The sequence below is a fragment of the Macaca mulatta genome, chromosome 13 (genome assembly GCF_049350105.2).
Source record: "Macaca mulatta isolate MMU2019108-1 chromosome 13, T2T-MMU8v2.0, whole genome shotgun sequence".
NCBI lineage: Eukaryota > Metazoa > Chordata > Mammalia > Primates > Cercopithecidae > Macaca > Macaca mulatta.
In genome coordinates this window covers 98,666,910-98,681,492 of record NC_133418.1, presented here as the reverse complement: position 1 = coordinate 98,681,492, position 14,583 = coordinate 98,666,910, and the positions used below count along the sequence as shown (strand labels likewise).

Genomic DNA, 14,583 nt, shown 5'->3' with positions numbered 1-14,583 from the left:
CCAGCACTTTGGGAGGCCGAGGTGGGCAGATCACTAGGTCAGGAGATCTAGACCATCCTGGCTAACACGGTGAAACTCCGTCTTTACTAAAAATACAAAAAAATTAGCCAGGCATGGTGGCGGGCGCCTGTAGTCCCAGCTACTTGGGAGGCTGAGGCAGCAGAATGGCGAACCTGGGAGGCAGAGCTTGCAGTGAGCCGAGATTGCACTACTGCACTCCAGCCTGGGCGACACAGTGAGACTCCGTCTCAAAAAAAAAAAAAAAGTGTTACATTTCTTGTTCTTATTATTAAAGATCAAATAACCAGAACTATTCACATTGTTCACACACACACAAAAGAAATATACAAAGATTTTTTTAACCTGAATATCATTCGCTGATTGTTTTTTTTCTTGAGAACCTGTGAATTAAAAATAAATAAATAAATAAATTTAGGCCAAACACAGTAGCTCATGCCTGTAATCCCAGCACTTTGGGAGGCCGAGGTAGATAGATCACCTGAGGTCAGGAGTTTGAGACCAGCCTGGCCAACATGGTGAAACCCTGTCTCTACTAAAAATACAAAAATTAACTGGGCGTGGGGGCACGTCCCTGTAATTCCAGCTACTCAGGAGGCTGAGGCAGGAGAATCGCTTGAACCCAGGAGGTGGAGGTTGCAGTGAGCCAAGATTGTGCTACTGCACTCCAGCCTGGGCGACAGAGTGAGACTCCATCTCAAAAAAAAAAAAATTTTTTTTTAAATAAATGTATTAAAGAATGACTCCAGAAGTGGAAATAACCCAACACTCATCAGTAGTGGAATGGATAAATAAACTGTAGATAGGTATGCAATCTACTACCATACAGAAACATAAATGAATGAACTGGGGCTATATGCATCAATATCAAAACAATGTAGAGTGCAAAAAATGTCCTAAGAGGTTAGAAACAGTGGGATGCCATTTAAGTAAATCACATATACACACGCAAGCACAAAAATAATACTATTTTGAATCCATATATGAACACACATAATAGCAGTTAAAAAATATAAATGTAAATGACAAACAAGTTAAAAAAAGAGGTTAACCCCAGGAGAAAAGGAACAGGATGGTGAAGAGCTGCAGCTATACGTGAAATATATAAAAAAATAAAAACCTGGCCGGGCGCGGTGGCTCAAGCCTGTAATCCCAGCACTTTGGGAGGCCGAGGCTGGCGGATCAGGAGGTCAGGAGATTGAGACCATCCTGGCTGACACGGTGAAACCTCGTCTCTACTAAAAAAAATACAAAGAAATTAGCCAGGTGTGGTGGCGGGCGCCTGTAGTCCCAGCTACTCGGGAGGCTGAGACAGGAGAATGGCATGAACCAGGGAGGCGGAGCTTGCAGTGAACCGAGATCGCGCCACTGCATTCCAGCCTGGGTGACAGAGCGAGACTCCATCTCAAAAAAAAAATAAAAATAAAAAATAAAAATAAAAATAAATAAATAAAAAGCTCTGGCGCACATATGGTGAAAGGTTAACGTCTGTTATTTCCTGGTGGTATATGAACATCAAACATATTACTTTCTATATGTTATAGTTGAGATAAAGAATGATGATCATGATGATAAATAAAGAGGGATTAGGAACCTTTCTATTCATGGGCTATGCCTGATCTGAATTCATAAGAGAGCATTTGATTCACCCTTATGCGTTTTCTACTAACAGATAGATTTATGGATACAACATGTAATATACCTTTAAAGGCACAGATACATACATGTCTTTTTTTTCAATTGGAAACATTTTAAATATTTTAAGACAAAAAATGAGCATGGACTTTTTTTTTTTTTTTTTTTTTTTTAATAAACACATATATACATGTCTAATGGCCAAAGTGCATTAAGGAAATGAGCTCCTGATCTGTCCTCCACAGTCCTCATCCTGTGGTTGAACCTTTTGCAGGCCCTCCCTCTGTCGCTCCAACCCACTAGGAAGAGATAGTGGCTGCTTTACACCACAGCCATAAGGCGTTTTGACAGCATGGAGGGCACTGCTGAAGTTGGGAGTCTTTCTGTGAGATAAAGGAGAGAGACTTCTCCCCACCAAGTTTAGGTAGATCAATGTGTTGAAGTTTAAAACAAAAATAAAAATAATTCACATAATCAGCACTTCAAATAATACTGAATTTCAGATTTCCCACCAAGAGAGCTCAAATAGAGTAGTAACAATCTAGATCTTTCCATTCCTCCTGACAGCAAGCTTAGGCCCTAGAAGTATCTGCTGCAACTGCAACTGTTGCCTTGGTTCCATTTGTGACCTTTCAGGTTCAAAGGTAACAGGAAGAACCAGGGTCATAAAGGAAGTGGGCCCAATCTGCAAGGCTGTGTTGGAAAACCTGTACATTTTTTGACCTATGAAGAGGGAGAGGTTAAAAGTGGCTCTGGCCAGGGACCAAACCCTCTCCAGGAACGTGTCTGTTAGACCCCACAGTCTCTCCAACAGGGTCTCATCTAGCTCCTGTTGTCAACCTCTTTCAGCTCCTCCTCAGGTTTCTCAGAGGCAACTTTCAGAAGAAAACTTGCGTTCTGGGATAAACTCTTGTTTTCTGTACTCACACAGAACTTCTGGTGACCAAATATGTGGGGTTTTCCCACACCAAGGAATCCTCCATTACTTGGTGGACACTGCTGGGTGTCCTACAATTTAATTCAATACTGATGCTGTCTAGTTTGTGTGAGATCTTACAGGTTAAGGGCTCAGTCTCACAGGACTGCCCCCCGCTGCCCAGTTCAGACACCAGTTTGCAAGTCCAGTATGTCACCTGTGCTTCTCTGATTGGCCAGTTATAAAACCCACGACCCCCGCCTCAGATTCAATAACTGGTTAGAACAGCTCACGGAACTCAGAAATAACAGTTTACTTAGTAGATTACTGGTTTGTTATAAAAGGATACAACTCAGGAACAGCCAGACGGGAGGTAGCACAGGGCAAGGTACTCAGGAAGAGGTGCAGAGCTTCCATGCCTGCTCCAGGCACACCACCCTCCCAGCATCTCCACATGTTCACCAACTTGGAAGCTTTCTGAACTCCTGTACATTAGGGAGTTGTTTGGAGGCTTCCTCATGCAGGCATGATTGATTATTAATTCAATCTCCAGCTCCTTTCCCCTCCTAGGAGGGTGGGGAGCAGGGTGGAAAGTTCCTAGCCTCTAAGCACATGGTTGGTTCCCCTGGCAACCATCCTGAGGTTATCCAGGAGCCCCCAGCTACTAGTCATCTCTTTAGCATGCAGAAAGACCTTACATTTTGAAGACTCCTAAACAGGGGGAGAGAACAAATATATATTTCTTATGATGTCACAGGAAGCGATTCCTCCTGGGACAGGAGCACCCCAGTGTCAGAGAAGCAGATGTGGCAACCAATGGTTATAGGGATCCCCAGCCACAGATGCCTTCTCTTAGCAGACAATCATTTATTCTAATACATACCTAGGTTTTCCAACACAAAAGTTTTTACTTCTAGCATAAAATAAAATTTAAAGGGCCGTACCTGTACAAGAATAGGATTTCATAAAATGTAATTTATTTACTATTTTTTTTCAAGACATAGTCTTGCTCTGTTGCCCAGGCTGAAGTGCAGAGCACAATCTTGGCTCACTGCAACCTCTGCCTCCCAGGTTCAAGCAATTCTGTCTCAGCCTCCTGAGTACTGGGATTACAGGCACATGCCACCATGCCTGGCTACTTTTTTTTTTTTTTGTATTTTTAGTAGAGACGGGGTTTCACCATGTTGGCCAGGCTGGTCTCGAACTCCTGTCCTCAAGTGATCTGCTCGCCTCAGCCTCCCAAAGTGCTGAGATTACAGGCGTGAGCCCCTGAGCCTTGCCAAAATTTAAAGGGCTGTACCTGTACAAGGATAGGATTTTTAAAATCACCTTTAGTAGTTAGCCAGGCTCAGCAGCACACACCTATAGTCCCCGCTACTTGGGAGGCTAAGGCAGCAGGATCACTTGAGTCCAGGAGTTCAAGGCCAGCCTAGGCAAGACAGCAAGCTATCATCTCAAAAAAAAAAAAGGTAAATTTAAAAAAACCACCCACAATGCTTTATCCTAATTTTCCCTGTGGTTTTTGAGCTATTTTCTTATTTGTAAGCCTTACTTCTTTGTAGCAATTTGGACTTTAGAGTACCTCTTAATGCCTTCATTCTTTATTTTAAATTCCTTTAGAAAAGCTGTTAATTCACGTCCTCCTGGTTACTTTCTCCTGATTGCTTTCAAGAGAAAACTAGCTGGTGGCTACAAGGACTTGCTTCTCAAAATACCCCTTTAGCCTCTTGCATTCCTATACTCATGCCAAAACCAGGAAGAGAAATCTTTTTTTTTTTTTTTTTTTTTTGAGACGGAGTCTCGCTCTGTTGCCCAGGCTGGAGTGCAGTGGCGCAATCTCGGCTCACTGCAAGTTCCGCCTCCCGGGTTCACGCCATTCTCCTGCCTCAGCCTCCCGAGTAGCTGGGACTACAGGCGCCGACAACCGCGCCCGGCTAATTTTTTGTATTTTTAGTAGAGACGGGGTTTCACCGTGGTCTCGATCTCCTGACCTTGTGATCCGCCCGCCTCGGCCTCCCAAAGCGCTGGGATTACAGGCGTGAGCCACCGCGCCCGGCCGAGAAATCTTATATGGGTAATTTGTTGATCTTCACATTGAGTCCCTTTGATCATCTCCCCACCAATAAAACACAGGTTATCCCAACAAGCACTCTATTAACGCAATGACTTGTCCTCTCCTACTTTATATTATAAAACTACAGAACCTACAGTTACCTTATCATGTAGAACTTTATAGGTCTATATTTTAGCTTTGCATAATTTGCAATAATGTTCTGGCAGATATGCCTGTAAAAGTACTAAATTTTAAGCAACTTTATCTACAATGATAAAATGCCTACAAATTAAAAACAGCCAATTCATGATATCCTCTGTCTTTTCCCCAGTTATCAACACATTTTTAGTTCTAACAAGTATGCATATGTTATTTTGTGCTTTGCTTTTTTCCTCCCTCATGATATGCTTTTCTTTTTAATATAACATTAATAATCAATTTCTCCTTCTGAAAAATTAAGATAAAATTCACCATTTTAAAGAGTACACTTTGCCGGGCGCGGTGGCTCAAGCCTGTAATCCCAGCACTTTGGGAGGCCGAGATGGGCGGATCACTAGGTCAGGAGATCGAGACCATCCTGGCTAACACGGTGAAACCCCGTCTCTACTAAAAAAATACAAAAAACTAGCCGGGCGAGGTGGCGGGCGCCTGTAGTCCCAGCTACTCAGGAGGCTGAGACAGGAGAATGGCCCGAACCCGGGAGGCGGAGCTTGCAGTGAGCTGAGATCCGGCCACTGCACTCCAGCCTGGGCGACAGAGCGAGACTCCGTCTCAAAAAAAAAAAAAAAAAAAAAAAAAAAAGAGTACACTTCAATGGTGTTTAGTATATTCACAATTTTGTGCAATCTTCATCACTACCTAATTCCGGAACATTTTCACCACCCTTAAAAGAAATCTCACACTTGTTAGTCATTCCCAATCCTTCCCTGCCCCATCCGCTAATCTGCTTCCTGTCTCTCTGGATTTGCCACAGAGCAAAGCAAAGCACATTTCCTATAAATGGAATCATACACTGTATGGCCATTTGTGTCGGGCTTCTTTCACTTAGCATAATGTTTTCAAGTTCATGCTGTAGCATATATCAGTACTTCATTCCTTTTTATAGCTGAACAGTTGCATGGACACATACATTTTATTTATCCATTCATCAGTTGGGCATTTGGCTTCTTTCCATTTTTTGGCTATTATGAATAGCTACTATGGACATGCATGTACAAGTTTTTTGAGTGGAATGACTGGGTCAGGTAACTAACTATATGTTTAATTTTTTGAGGAACTATCAAGCATTTTTCCACAGGGGCTGTACCATTTTACATTTCCACCAGTATTGCATGAGGCTTCAAATTTTTCTACATCCTTGCCAACACTTTCTATGTTTTTTTTTTCCATTTTTTTACATTCACTTATTTCTCTGTCTAATTATATCTTACGACATTAATTTACTATAGTTTACAGTTTAAGTTCTTATATAATTGGGCATTTGATTGCCTGCTTTCCCCTCTGCAGTTACAAAATATGGCTCCTTATAAGTCTTTGCAACAAGATTTTTTTCTTGCAGATCATTTCCTGGAAGTATATTCTTTCAAAGTGGGATTACTAGGTTAATAAGTAGGAAGAGTTTTATGTTAATAGCACTTGTTGCTGTCAGTGTCATACACTTCCTTATTTCTTCACAGTGCAATTTAATTCAATGCTTACTGCAGTCTTGCTGGGTATGAGGCATTATGTTACAGACTCAGAGGTATACAGATTTGGTCTTTACCCTCAAGGCACTTAAGAGTCCAGTAAGACAGAAAAGAATAATTTCATAACATAAACATAAAGGTATGCACAGGATGCTGTGGGAACACAGTGAGGGGAGGTGGAAGTAGGTGAGCAACTGGGACAAAAATGGCTTCTTGGAAGAAACGAAACTTAAGATGAATCTTGAAGATTGAGAGGGAGTTAACCAGTCAGGAACGATGAAACAGAAGTTTTGTACATGCAACCTAAAATGTTTAGCGATTTATGAACAATCCTGCATTCTGGGGAGATCAAGAGAGAGTGTGTGTGTGTGTGTGTGTGCGCGCGTGTGCGTGTGCGCATATGTGTGTGTGTTGGAAGGAAGGGTCGGAAAGAATGATGACAAGAGTAATTCAATTCAAAGCAATCAAGGGAGGCTGGGCACAGTGGCTCATGCCTGTAATCCAAGCACTTTGGGAGGCACTTTGGGAGACGGGTGAATCACTTGAGGTCAGGAGTTCGCGACCAGCCTGGCCAACATGGCAAAAACCTATCTCTACTAAAAATACAAAAATTAGCTGGGCGTGGTTGCACATGCCTGTAGTCCCAGCTACTCTGGAGGCTGAGGCAGGAGAATCTCTTGAGCCCGGGAGGTGGAGGTGGAGGTTGCAGTGAGCCAAGATCTTGGCACTACACTCCAACCTTGGTGACAGAGTGAGACTCCATCCAAAAAAAAAAAAAAAAAAAAAAAAAATTAAAGCAATCAAGGGAGAAGGGAGGAAGTTTCAAAGAAATAACAGTGGGCAGGATCAGTGGAAGAAAACCCCAATAAGTTATGACTCAGCATCAAAGTGGAAGATCACTGGAAGAAAACCCCAATAAGTTATGACTCAGCATCAAAGAGGAGGAACCTGGCAGTAGCCACTTCAGTGGTGTCTATGGGGTTGGAAATGGACTGGCAATGAGTGAAGAATAAGTGGGAGGTTTGGCAGTAAGAGATGGTTTACAATGACTAAGAAAAGCCAATGACAAGTTTTTGCCATTCTTTCTCTGAATATTTGAAAGCAATCTAGGTGTAAGTCAGTGGTTTGCAAGTCTTTTGAAGCCTACTTACTATATTTTTAGTGAGAGCAGCTAATCTGAAGTGGTAGATTGTTTACAAATATAGGGGCAGTGATTGTCCTATACTTTTCTGCAGGCCCCGCACTGTGTGACTTTGCCATTCTATCCATTAAGTGGTGGGATCTATTTCTCCTTTGTGACTCTGCACTGGCCTTGTGATTTGCTTTGTCTGGCAGAAGGCAACAGAAGCAACATTTTGTGGTATCTTACCTAGGTCGACAAAGACCTTGTAGCTTCCACTTTATTTTTCTCCCAGTTTCATTGAGATATGATTGACAGATAAAAATTTTATATATTTTAGGTGTACAATGTGATGTTTTGATATGGAGAACAGTGTGAAATGATTACCACACTCAAGCTAATTAGCATATCTAGCAAGACCAGCAAAACTGCTCAGCTAAGCCCAATCCAAATTGCTGACCCACAGAATTATGAGCAAATAAAATGGTTCTTATTTTAGGCTACTGAATTTTGAGTAATTTGTTATATGGCAAAACATAACTTTTAAAACTGCTTATTTTAAAAATGTATTTTCTTGTAGTCTATGTGTACTCATACGGCATTTCATCACGAAGGGCTAAGGATCATGAGTAAATGTGAAGAGTTGTTTCTATACCCCACTTTCTAGATTATTCATCAAAATATTAAATCAGGCCAGGTGTGGTGGCTCACACCTGTAATCTCAGCACTTTGGGAGGCTGAGGCAGGCGGATCGCTTGAGGCCAGGAGTTTGAGACCAGCGTGGCTAACATGGCAAAAACCTGTCTCTACTAAAAATACAAAAATCGGCCAGGCATGGTGGCACACGCATGTAATCCCAGCTACTCGGGTGGCCGAGACATGAGAATCACTTGAACCCAGGAAGCAGAGGTTGCAGTGAGCCAAGATCACGCCACTGCCCTCCCAGCCTGGGCAACAAAGCAAGACTTGGTCTCAAAAATAAAATAAATAAATAAATAAATAAATAAATAAATAAATAAATAAATCCCTATGGGATCTCAAATTCTTTATTTAGAATTTTCTTTTGATTTTAAACCTTTGTTTCCTGTCTTTAAGTCAATTCTCTGTCCAAGACAAAATATTCCACACCTTCACAGTGGATTTAAAAAACAGAGAGGAGAGGCAGACAGGAGGATGAAAAAAAGATAGAAATATGGCCAGGTATGGTGATGCACACCTGCAGTCCCAGCTACTTGGGAGGCCAAGGTGGGAGGATTGCTTGAGTCTACGAGTTTGAGGTCAACCTGGGCAACAGAGTGAGACCTTGTCTCTAAAAAAACAAAGAGAGAGAGAGTAAAATGATGAGCCAGAGCGCTGGATGATGCTGGTCATTTTCAGAATGCAATAATAACTTCTCCCTGCTTGGGGACCATGTCTTACTCAACTTTGTTTTGTTTTGAGATGGAGTTTCACTCTTGTTGCCCAGGCTGGAGTGCAATGGCACGATCTCGGCTCACTGCAACCTCTGCCTCCCAGGTTTAAGTGATTCTCCTGCCTCAGCCTCCTGAGTAGCTTAAATTACAGCATGTGCCACCATGCCCGGCTAACTTTGTATTTTTAGTAGAGATGGGGTTTCTCCATGTTGGTCAGGCTGGTCTCAAACTCCCAACCTCAGATGATCTGCCCGCCTTGGCCTCCCAAAGCGCTGGAATTACAGGCATGAGCCACCGTATCCGGCAGTCTTATTCAACTTTGTATCTCCATGTCCATCATGGAATTTGTATTTGGTACATAGTGTTCAATAAGGATACATGAAAAGAAAATGAAGTTGTTGGCCAGACGGGTTGGCTCATGCCTGCAATCCCAGCACTTTGGGAGGCTGGGGCGGGCGGATCACGAAGTCAGGAGATCAAGATCATCCTGGCCAAAATGGTGAAATCCCGTCTCTACTAAAAATACAAAAATTGGTGGCGTGCACCTGTAGTCACAGGCTGAGGCAGAACAGTTGCTTGAACCCAGGAGGCAGAGGTTGCAGTGAGCCAAGATTGCGCCACTGCACTCCAGCCTGGGCAACAGAGCAAGACTCCATCTCAAAAAAAAAAAAAAAAAAAAGAAAAGAAAGAAAATGAAGTTGTTACTTTTGTAACTGGGTCACTTAACTTCAAAATGCATTTTAAGGGCCAAGCACGGTGGCTCGTGCCTGTAATCCCAGCACTTTGGGAGGCCAAGGCAGGTGGATCACTTGAGGTCAGGAGTTCAAGACCAGCTTGGTCAACATGGTGAAACCCCATCTCTACTGAAAATACAAAAAAATTAGCTGGGCGTGGTGGCGCACCTGTAATCCCAGCTACATGGGAGGCTGAGCCTTGAGAATGGCTTGAACCCAGGAGGCAGAGGTTGAAGTGAGCTGAGATCATGCCACTGCACTCTAGCCTGAGTGACAGAATAAGAATCTGACTCAAACAAACAAACCAACAAAACAAAACCAAACCCCAAAACTGCATTTTAATATGTATTTTTTTCTTTCCTCTTGGGTTTTAAGATGTAACTTCGAAGCAAACTACAGAAGCCTTTTCCCTTAGCCTTTATATAGACTCCATGGTCCCTGTGTTTCTCACGGTATATACTCCCTTCACATTTATCTAACTGCATGCTACTATCTAATTATACGCCTTCTTAGAACTTCCAGGGGCTAATCTTGAGACAGAGAGAACAACCCTGCAGACCCAGCTGCAAAATTCCAGAGATGACTTCAAGGCGGCTAGTTAACAACCTGGCCATTGTTGAGATGACATAAGCCTGCATTCCAGGTGGATTGGGACCCAAGAGAGCAATCAGAATAAGACCCACATTGTACTCAGCACAATTCTTTTTTTTTTTTTTTTCCGGCACAATTCTTGCATGTCTTCCTTATCAAGTTTCCCCTTTTTAAACCTCTGCTTTCCCTTCAAAAATTGAAACGATTCCTTTGGATAGAAATCTGGCCACTTTCCCTTTACTAATTTTGGTTAATAAAATCATTTTCTTTCTACCAGACCTCGCTCTTGTTAGACTCTGCAAGCAGTGAGCAACCCGACCTGTGTTCAGTTGCAGTTTTACATATTGTTTCCTATTTGTATGTCTTATTTTCTAGAAGTATAGACAACAGTGTCTGATTTAAAAAAAAAAAAAATAGAGCCAGCTTCCATTAGAGTTGTGGTCAAGCAGGCCACATAGCCTTAGTTATACATATCAAGGAAGAAGTGAAAGTCTTAGGTAGTAGAGATCTATGTTGGCCACTGTTGCCTTAACCCCAGTATTTCCAGAATTCCTATAGGAAAAATGAATTATATGAATTATAACAACGTTCTTTACTCTCTTGTTCCACTTAGGATTTTTTTTTTCTCCTACAGACCTTCTCTTGCACCAAAACTGAATGGCCATCGATCCAATAATCTCAAAGTTTCATGAAGACGAAAATAATCCCCATTCAAAAATGAAGACCGTTGCACGGCTGTGTGTTCAAATTGAAATTAAAAAAGAACAGTGGGGCCGGGCGCGGTGGCTCAAGCCTGTAATCCCAGCACTTTGGGAGGCCGAGACGGGCGGATCACGAGGTCAGGATATCGAGACCATCCTGGTTAAAACGGTGAAAGCCCGTCTCTACTAAAAAATACAAAAAACTAGCCGGGCGAGGTGGCGGGCGCCTGTAGTCCCAGCTACTCGGGAGGCTGAGGCAGGAGAATGGCGTGAAGCCGGGAGGCGGAGCTTGCAGTGAGCTGAGATCCGGCCACTGCACTCCTGCCTGGGCGACAGAGCGAGACTCTGTCTCAAAAAAAACAAACAAACAAACAAAAAAAAAAAACAGTGGTTACATTTGGTTGCATCTGCATATCTGACATTAGATGAGATTAACATTGCCAAACACAAATAAAGAGAAAGGCATCGCAGAGGTGATGCCACTACGGCTACTCATCTGAATGATTTGTTCTCTCTTTACCTACAGTTCTGCTTCCATTCTAGGGGAGTAATAAAGGGGAGGAGGATGTGCGTGTGGGAGAGGTATTAATTCTTCCTCCATTCATAGAATACAGATGCTGGATCACTACCAGAACTTCAAGAATGATGAAGATAAGACTTTGCCCAGTGTAAAACTTTGCCTGCAATCAGTTTTTAAAATAATGTTTCTTTTATTTAACAGACATGCTCATGAGTAATGCTTATAACAGAGAAACAATCACTCGCCTTCAAAAAAAAAAAAAAGAATGGCAAGTATGTAGATGGTCTAAATTACTAGACCTGTGATTTCACTCTTGCCTCATATCACACTGGGTCCCTCTGAATCTTTAAACTGTCTCTAGACTTTGAATGACTACTGACATTATTGGTTTGGTAGATTAAGACCACAAAAATGGCCATAAAACCACTGAGAAGGCTGGGCAAGGTGGCTCACACCTGTAATCCCAAGGTGGCCAAAGCGGGTGGATCACCTGAGGTCAGGAGTTTGAGACCAGCCTGGCCAACATAGTGAAACCCCCTCTCTATCTACTAAAAATACAAATATTAGCCAGGCGTGGTGGCGGGTGCCTGTAGTCCCAGCTACTTGGGAGGCTGAGGCAGGAGAATCGTTTGAACCTGGGAGGCAGAGGTTGCGGTGAGCCAAGATCGCACCACTGCACTCCAGCCTGGGCGACAAAATGAGGCTCCATCTTGACAAACACACACACACCACTGAGAAGCTGGTTGAGAATAAGTCACAAAATAGCAGAGACACCATCCTCCCCCAGCAACATAGAAGTAGGAGGTATTAGCTTATGCTGAATCTCATTATATTGCACAGACTTTTTCTGTGACAAAAATATGACTGATGACCCACTCATACAGTTCCCTTTACATTCTTACCTAGGAGGATTATGATTGAAAAATGTAAAATATAGCAAAAAAACAGGCAAACAAAACCCCACTTGAGAAGATTTACTATAATAACTGGGGAGTTCCTTTTTTGTTGTTGTTTGTAGAGACAGGGTCTCCCTATGTTGCCCAGGCTGGTCTTGAATTCCTGGGCTCAGGGGACCCTCCTGCCTCAGCCTTTCAGCATGCTGGAATTTGATTAAAAACTGACTTGTGGGCTGGGCGCGATGACTCACACCTGTAATCCCAGCGCTTTGGGAGGCTGAGGCAGGCGGATCACGAGGTCAGGAGATAGAGACCATCCTGGCCAACACGGTGAAACCCTGTCTCTACTAAAAATACAAACAGTTAGCCGGGCGTGGTGGCAGGCACCTCTAGTCCCAGCTACTCGGGAGGCTGCAGCAGAATGGCGTGAACCCAGGAGGCAGAGCTTGCAGTCAGCAGAGAACGTGCCACTGCACTCCAGCCTGGGCGACAGAGCGAGACTCCATCTTAAAAAAAAAAACTGATTTGTGATTTTTTTTTTTTTTTTAAACATCTTACTATCAACTTGTAGAAGCATAGTGTAGTGGCAAATTATTCAACTAAAAGTCTGATGACCTGTGTTCCTCTTTCCTGGGTGACTTTTGGTAAGATATGTTACTATTCTATTGTTCCACTCTGTATAATTGGAACAGCCATCAGGCCCAGGGCTCAGGATTGTTAGTTGTGTGAAACTGCTTTGAGAACCAGAGTTTATGTGTATAAGGCATTCATTTTTATTTTAAAATGAGAACTAAATCAATAACTTTTTACAAACTTCTTTGGAAGACTCTGCCTATTTTTATGGCTTCAGTAACTTATATTGGAGTTATTAACTATATTAGTCCTTAATTAACCTCCAATTTTTTTTGGCTCTCTCCATTTATCTGATACACTCTTATTCAGACTAAATAAAACAGGCACTCCAGGAATTTAAAACACTTTATTTTGGTTATATTATAAAAATAAAAATATTGTTTCTAGCACGAATTGATATTTTCTATGATTATTATTCTGGAAGGCAAAATGCCTGATCTTGAGTGTACAAGATATAGAAGAAATAAACTTCAATGGATGAGGAGGCAGACAAGGGAAACAAAGCAATAATAAACTACACTCAAGAATTTGGCGTGTAGAGCGTAGATGGGAGTGACAAGGCCAATCTAAAGCAGTCCCAGGCAGCTGGGCTGCCTTAGGGAAAAATGCCTCCTAGAATAAAATTTGGGAACAAGAAAACAGAAAGGTGACTTAGTTCCAAAGGCAAATTTGTTTCCATGACATTTTTCTCTTCCCCGTGACCATGCCTGCTGGGTTTAGGATTCACAGAATTCTGTGAAAATGCAGTCATGCATCACTTAATGACAGGATATGTTCCGATAGTAAATACAAAAGCCAGTAAGATAGTTATTTATTATCAAGTATTCAGCAGTGTACATAATTATATGTGCTATACTTTTAGATGACTGGCAGTGCAGTACATTTGTTTACACTAGCATTACCACAAACGTGAGTAATGCCTTGTGTTACAACATTTTGAAAGCTACCATGTCACTAGGTGACAGGAATTTTTCGGCTCCACTATAATCTTAAGGGACCACATGTGGTCCCTCACTGACAGAAACGTGGTTATATAGAGCATGACTAATATCTTAAATTTGTATGAATTTAATTCAGACTTGAGCCGTATCATTGCAGGTAAGACAAGATTACCCAGATGAGTTGACTTAATCTCAGAGAAGTTATATGATAAAGTTTCATTGAATTTCAGAGATGAATAGGATCTTAGTACCTAATAGGTTCTAATGGATCAAATTAGATCTAAGGATCAAATGCCCTCTTTTTTTTTTTTTTTTTTGAGATGGAGTCTCACTCTGTCACCCAGGCTGGAGTGCAGTGGCACACTGCAAGCTCCGCCTCCCGGGTTCACACCATTCTCGTGCCTCAGCTTCCCAAGTAGCTGGGACTATAGGTGCCTGCCACCAAGCCCAGCTAATTTTCTTTTTATATTTTTAGTAGAGACGGGGTTTCACCATGTTAGCCAGGATGGTCTCAATCTCCTGACCTCGTGATCCGCCTGCCTCGGCCTCCCAAAGTGCTGGGTTTACAGGTGTGAGCCACTGCGCCCGGCCCAAATGCCCTCTTTTTGAAAAAGAGAACTGGGACTAAGTGAAGTTAGTTGTCTGGGATTACACAGCCAGTAACATGTCAAAGTATAAACCAATTTCTGGGTTATGCTTCAGCTTATAAATTATCAGATGAATTTATA

General features: G+C 42.3%; 1 protein-coding gene and 1 long non-coding RNA gene across 51 annotated transcripts in view; both read right to left on the bottom strand.

Moving 5' to 3' along the window:
• Window positions 1–14,583, bottom strand: part of ADGRF3 (adhesion G protein-coupled receptor F3) — a 43,911-nt gene that overhangs the window by 25,790 nt on the left and 3,538 nt on the right. For 7 of the 50 annotated variants that reach the window (XM_077959895.1, XM_077959875.1, XM_077959900.1 and 4 more), the window contains exon 2: window positions 2,919–3,054. The exons of 37 other annotated variants lie outside the window; for them this stretch is intronic. The gene's annotated coding sequence lies outside the window, so the exon portion shown is untranslated. Of the gene's footprint in view, window positions 1–363; window positions 402–2,918; window positions 3,055–14,583 lie in introns of all 50 variants that reach the window. 6 more of the 50 variants (XM_077959903.1, XM_077959890.1, XM_077959888.1 and 3 more) reach the window with 1 other exon arrangement.
• On the bottom strand, window positions 2,864–11,254 carry LOC144333859 (uncharacterized). Its single transcript, XR_013402954.1, has 2 exons — window positions 9,834–11,254; window positions 2,864–3,629 (listed from the first exon to the last, which is right to left on the bottom strand). It is a non-coding gene; the product is annotated as an uncharacterized LOC144333859 (long non-coding RNA).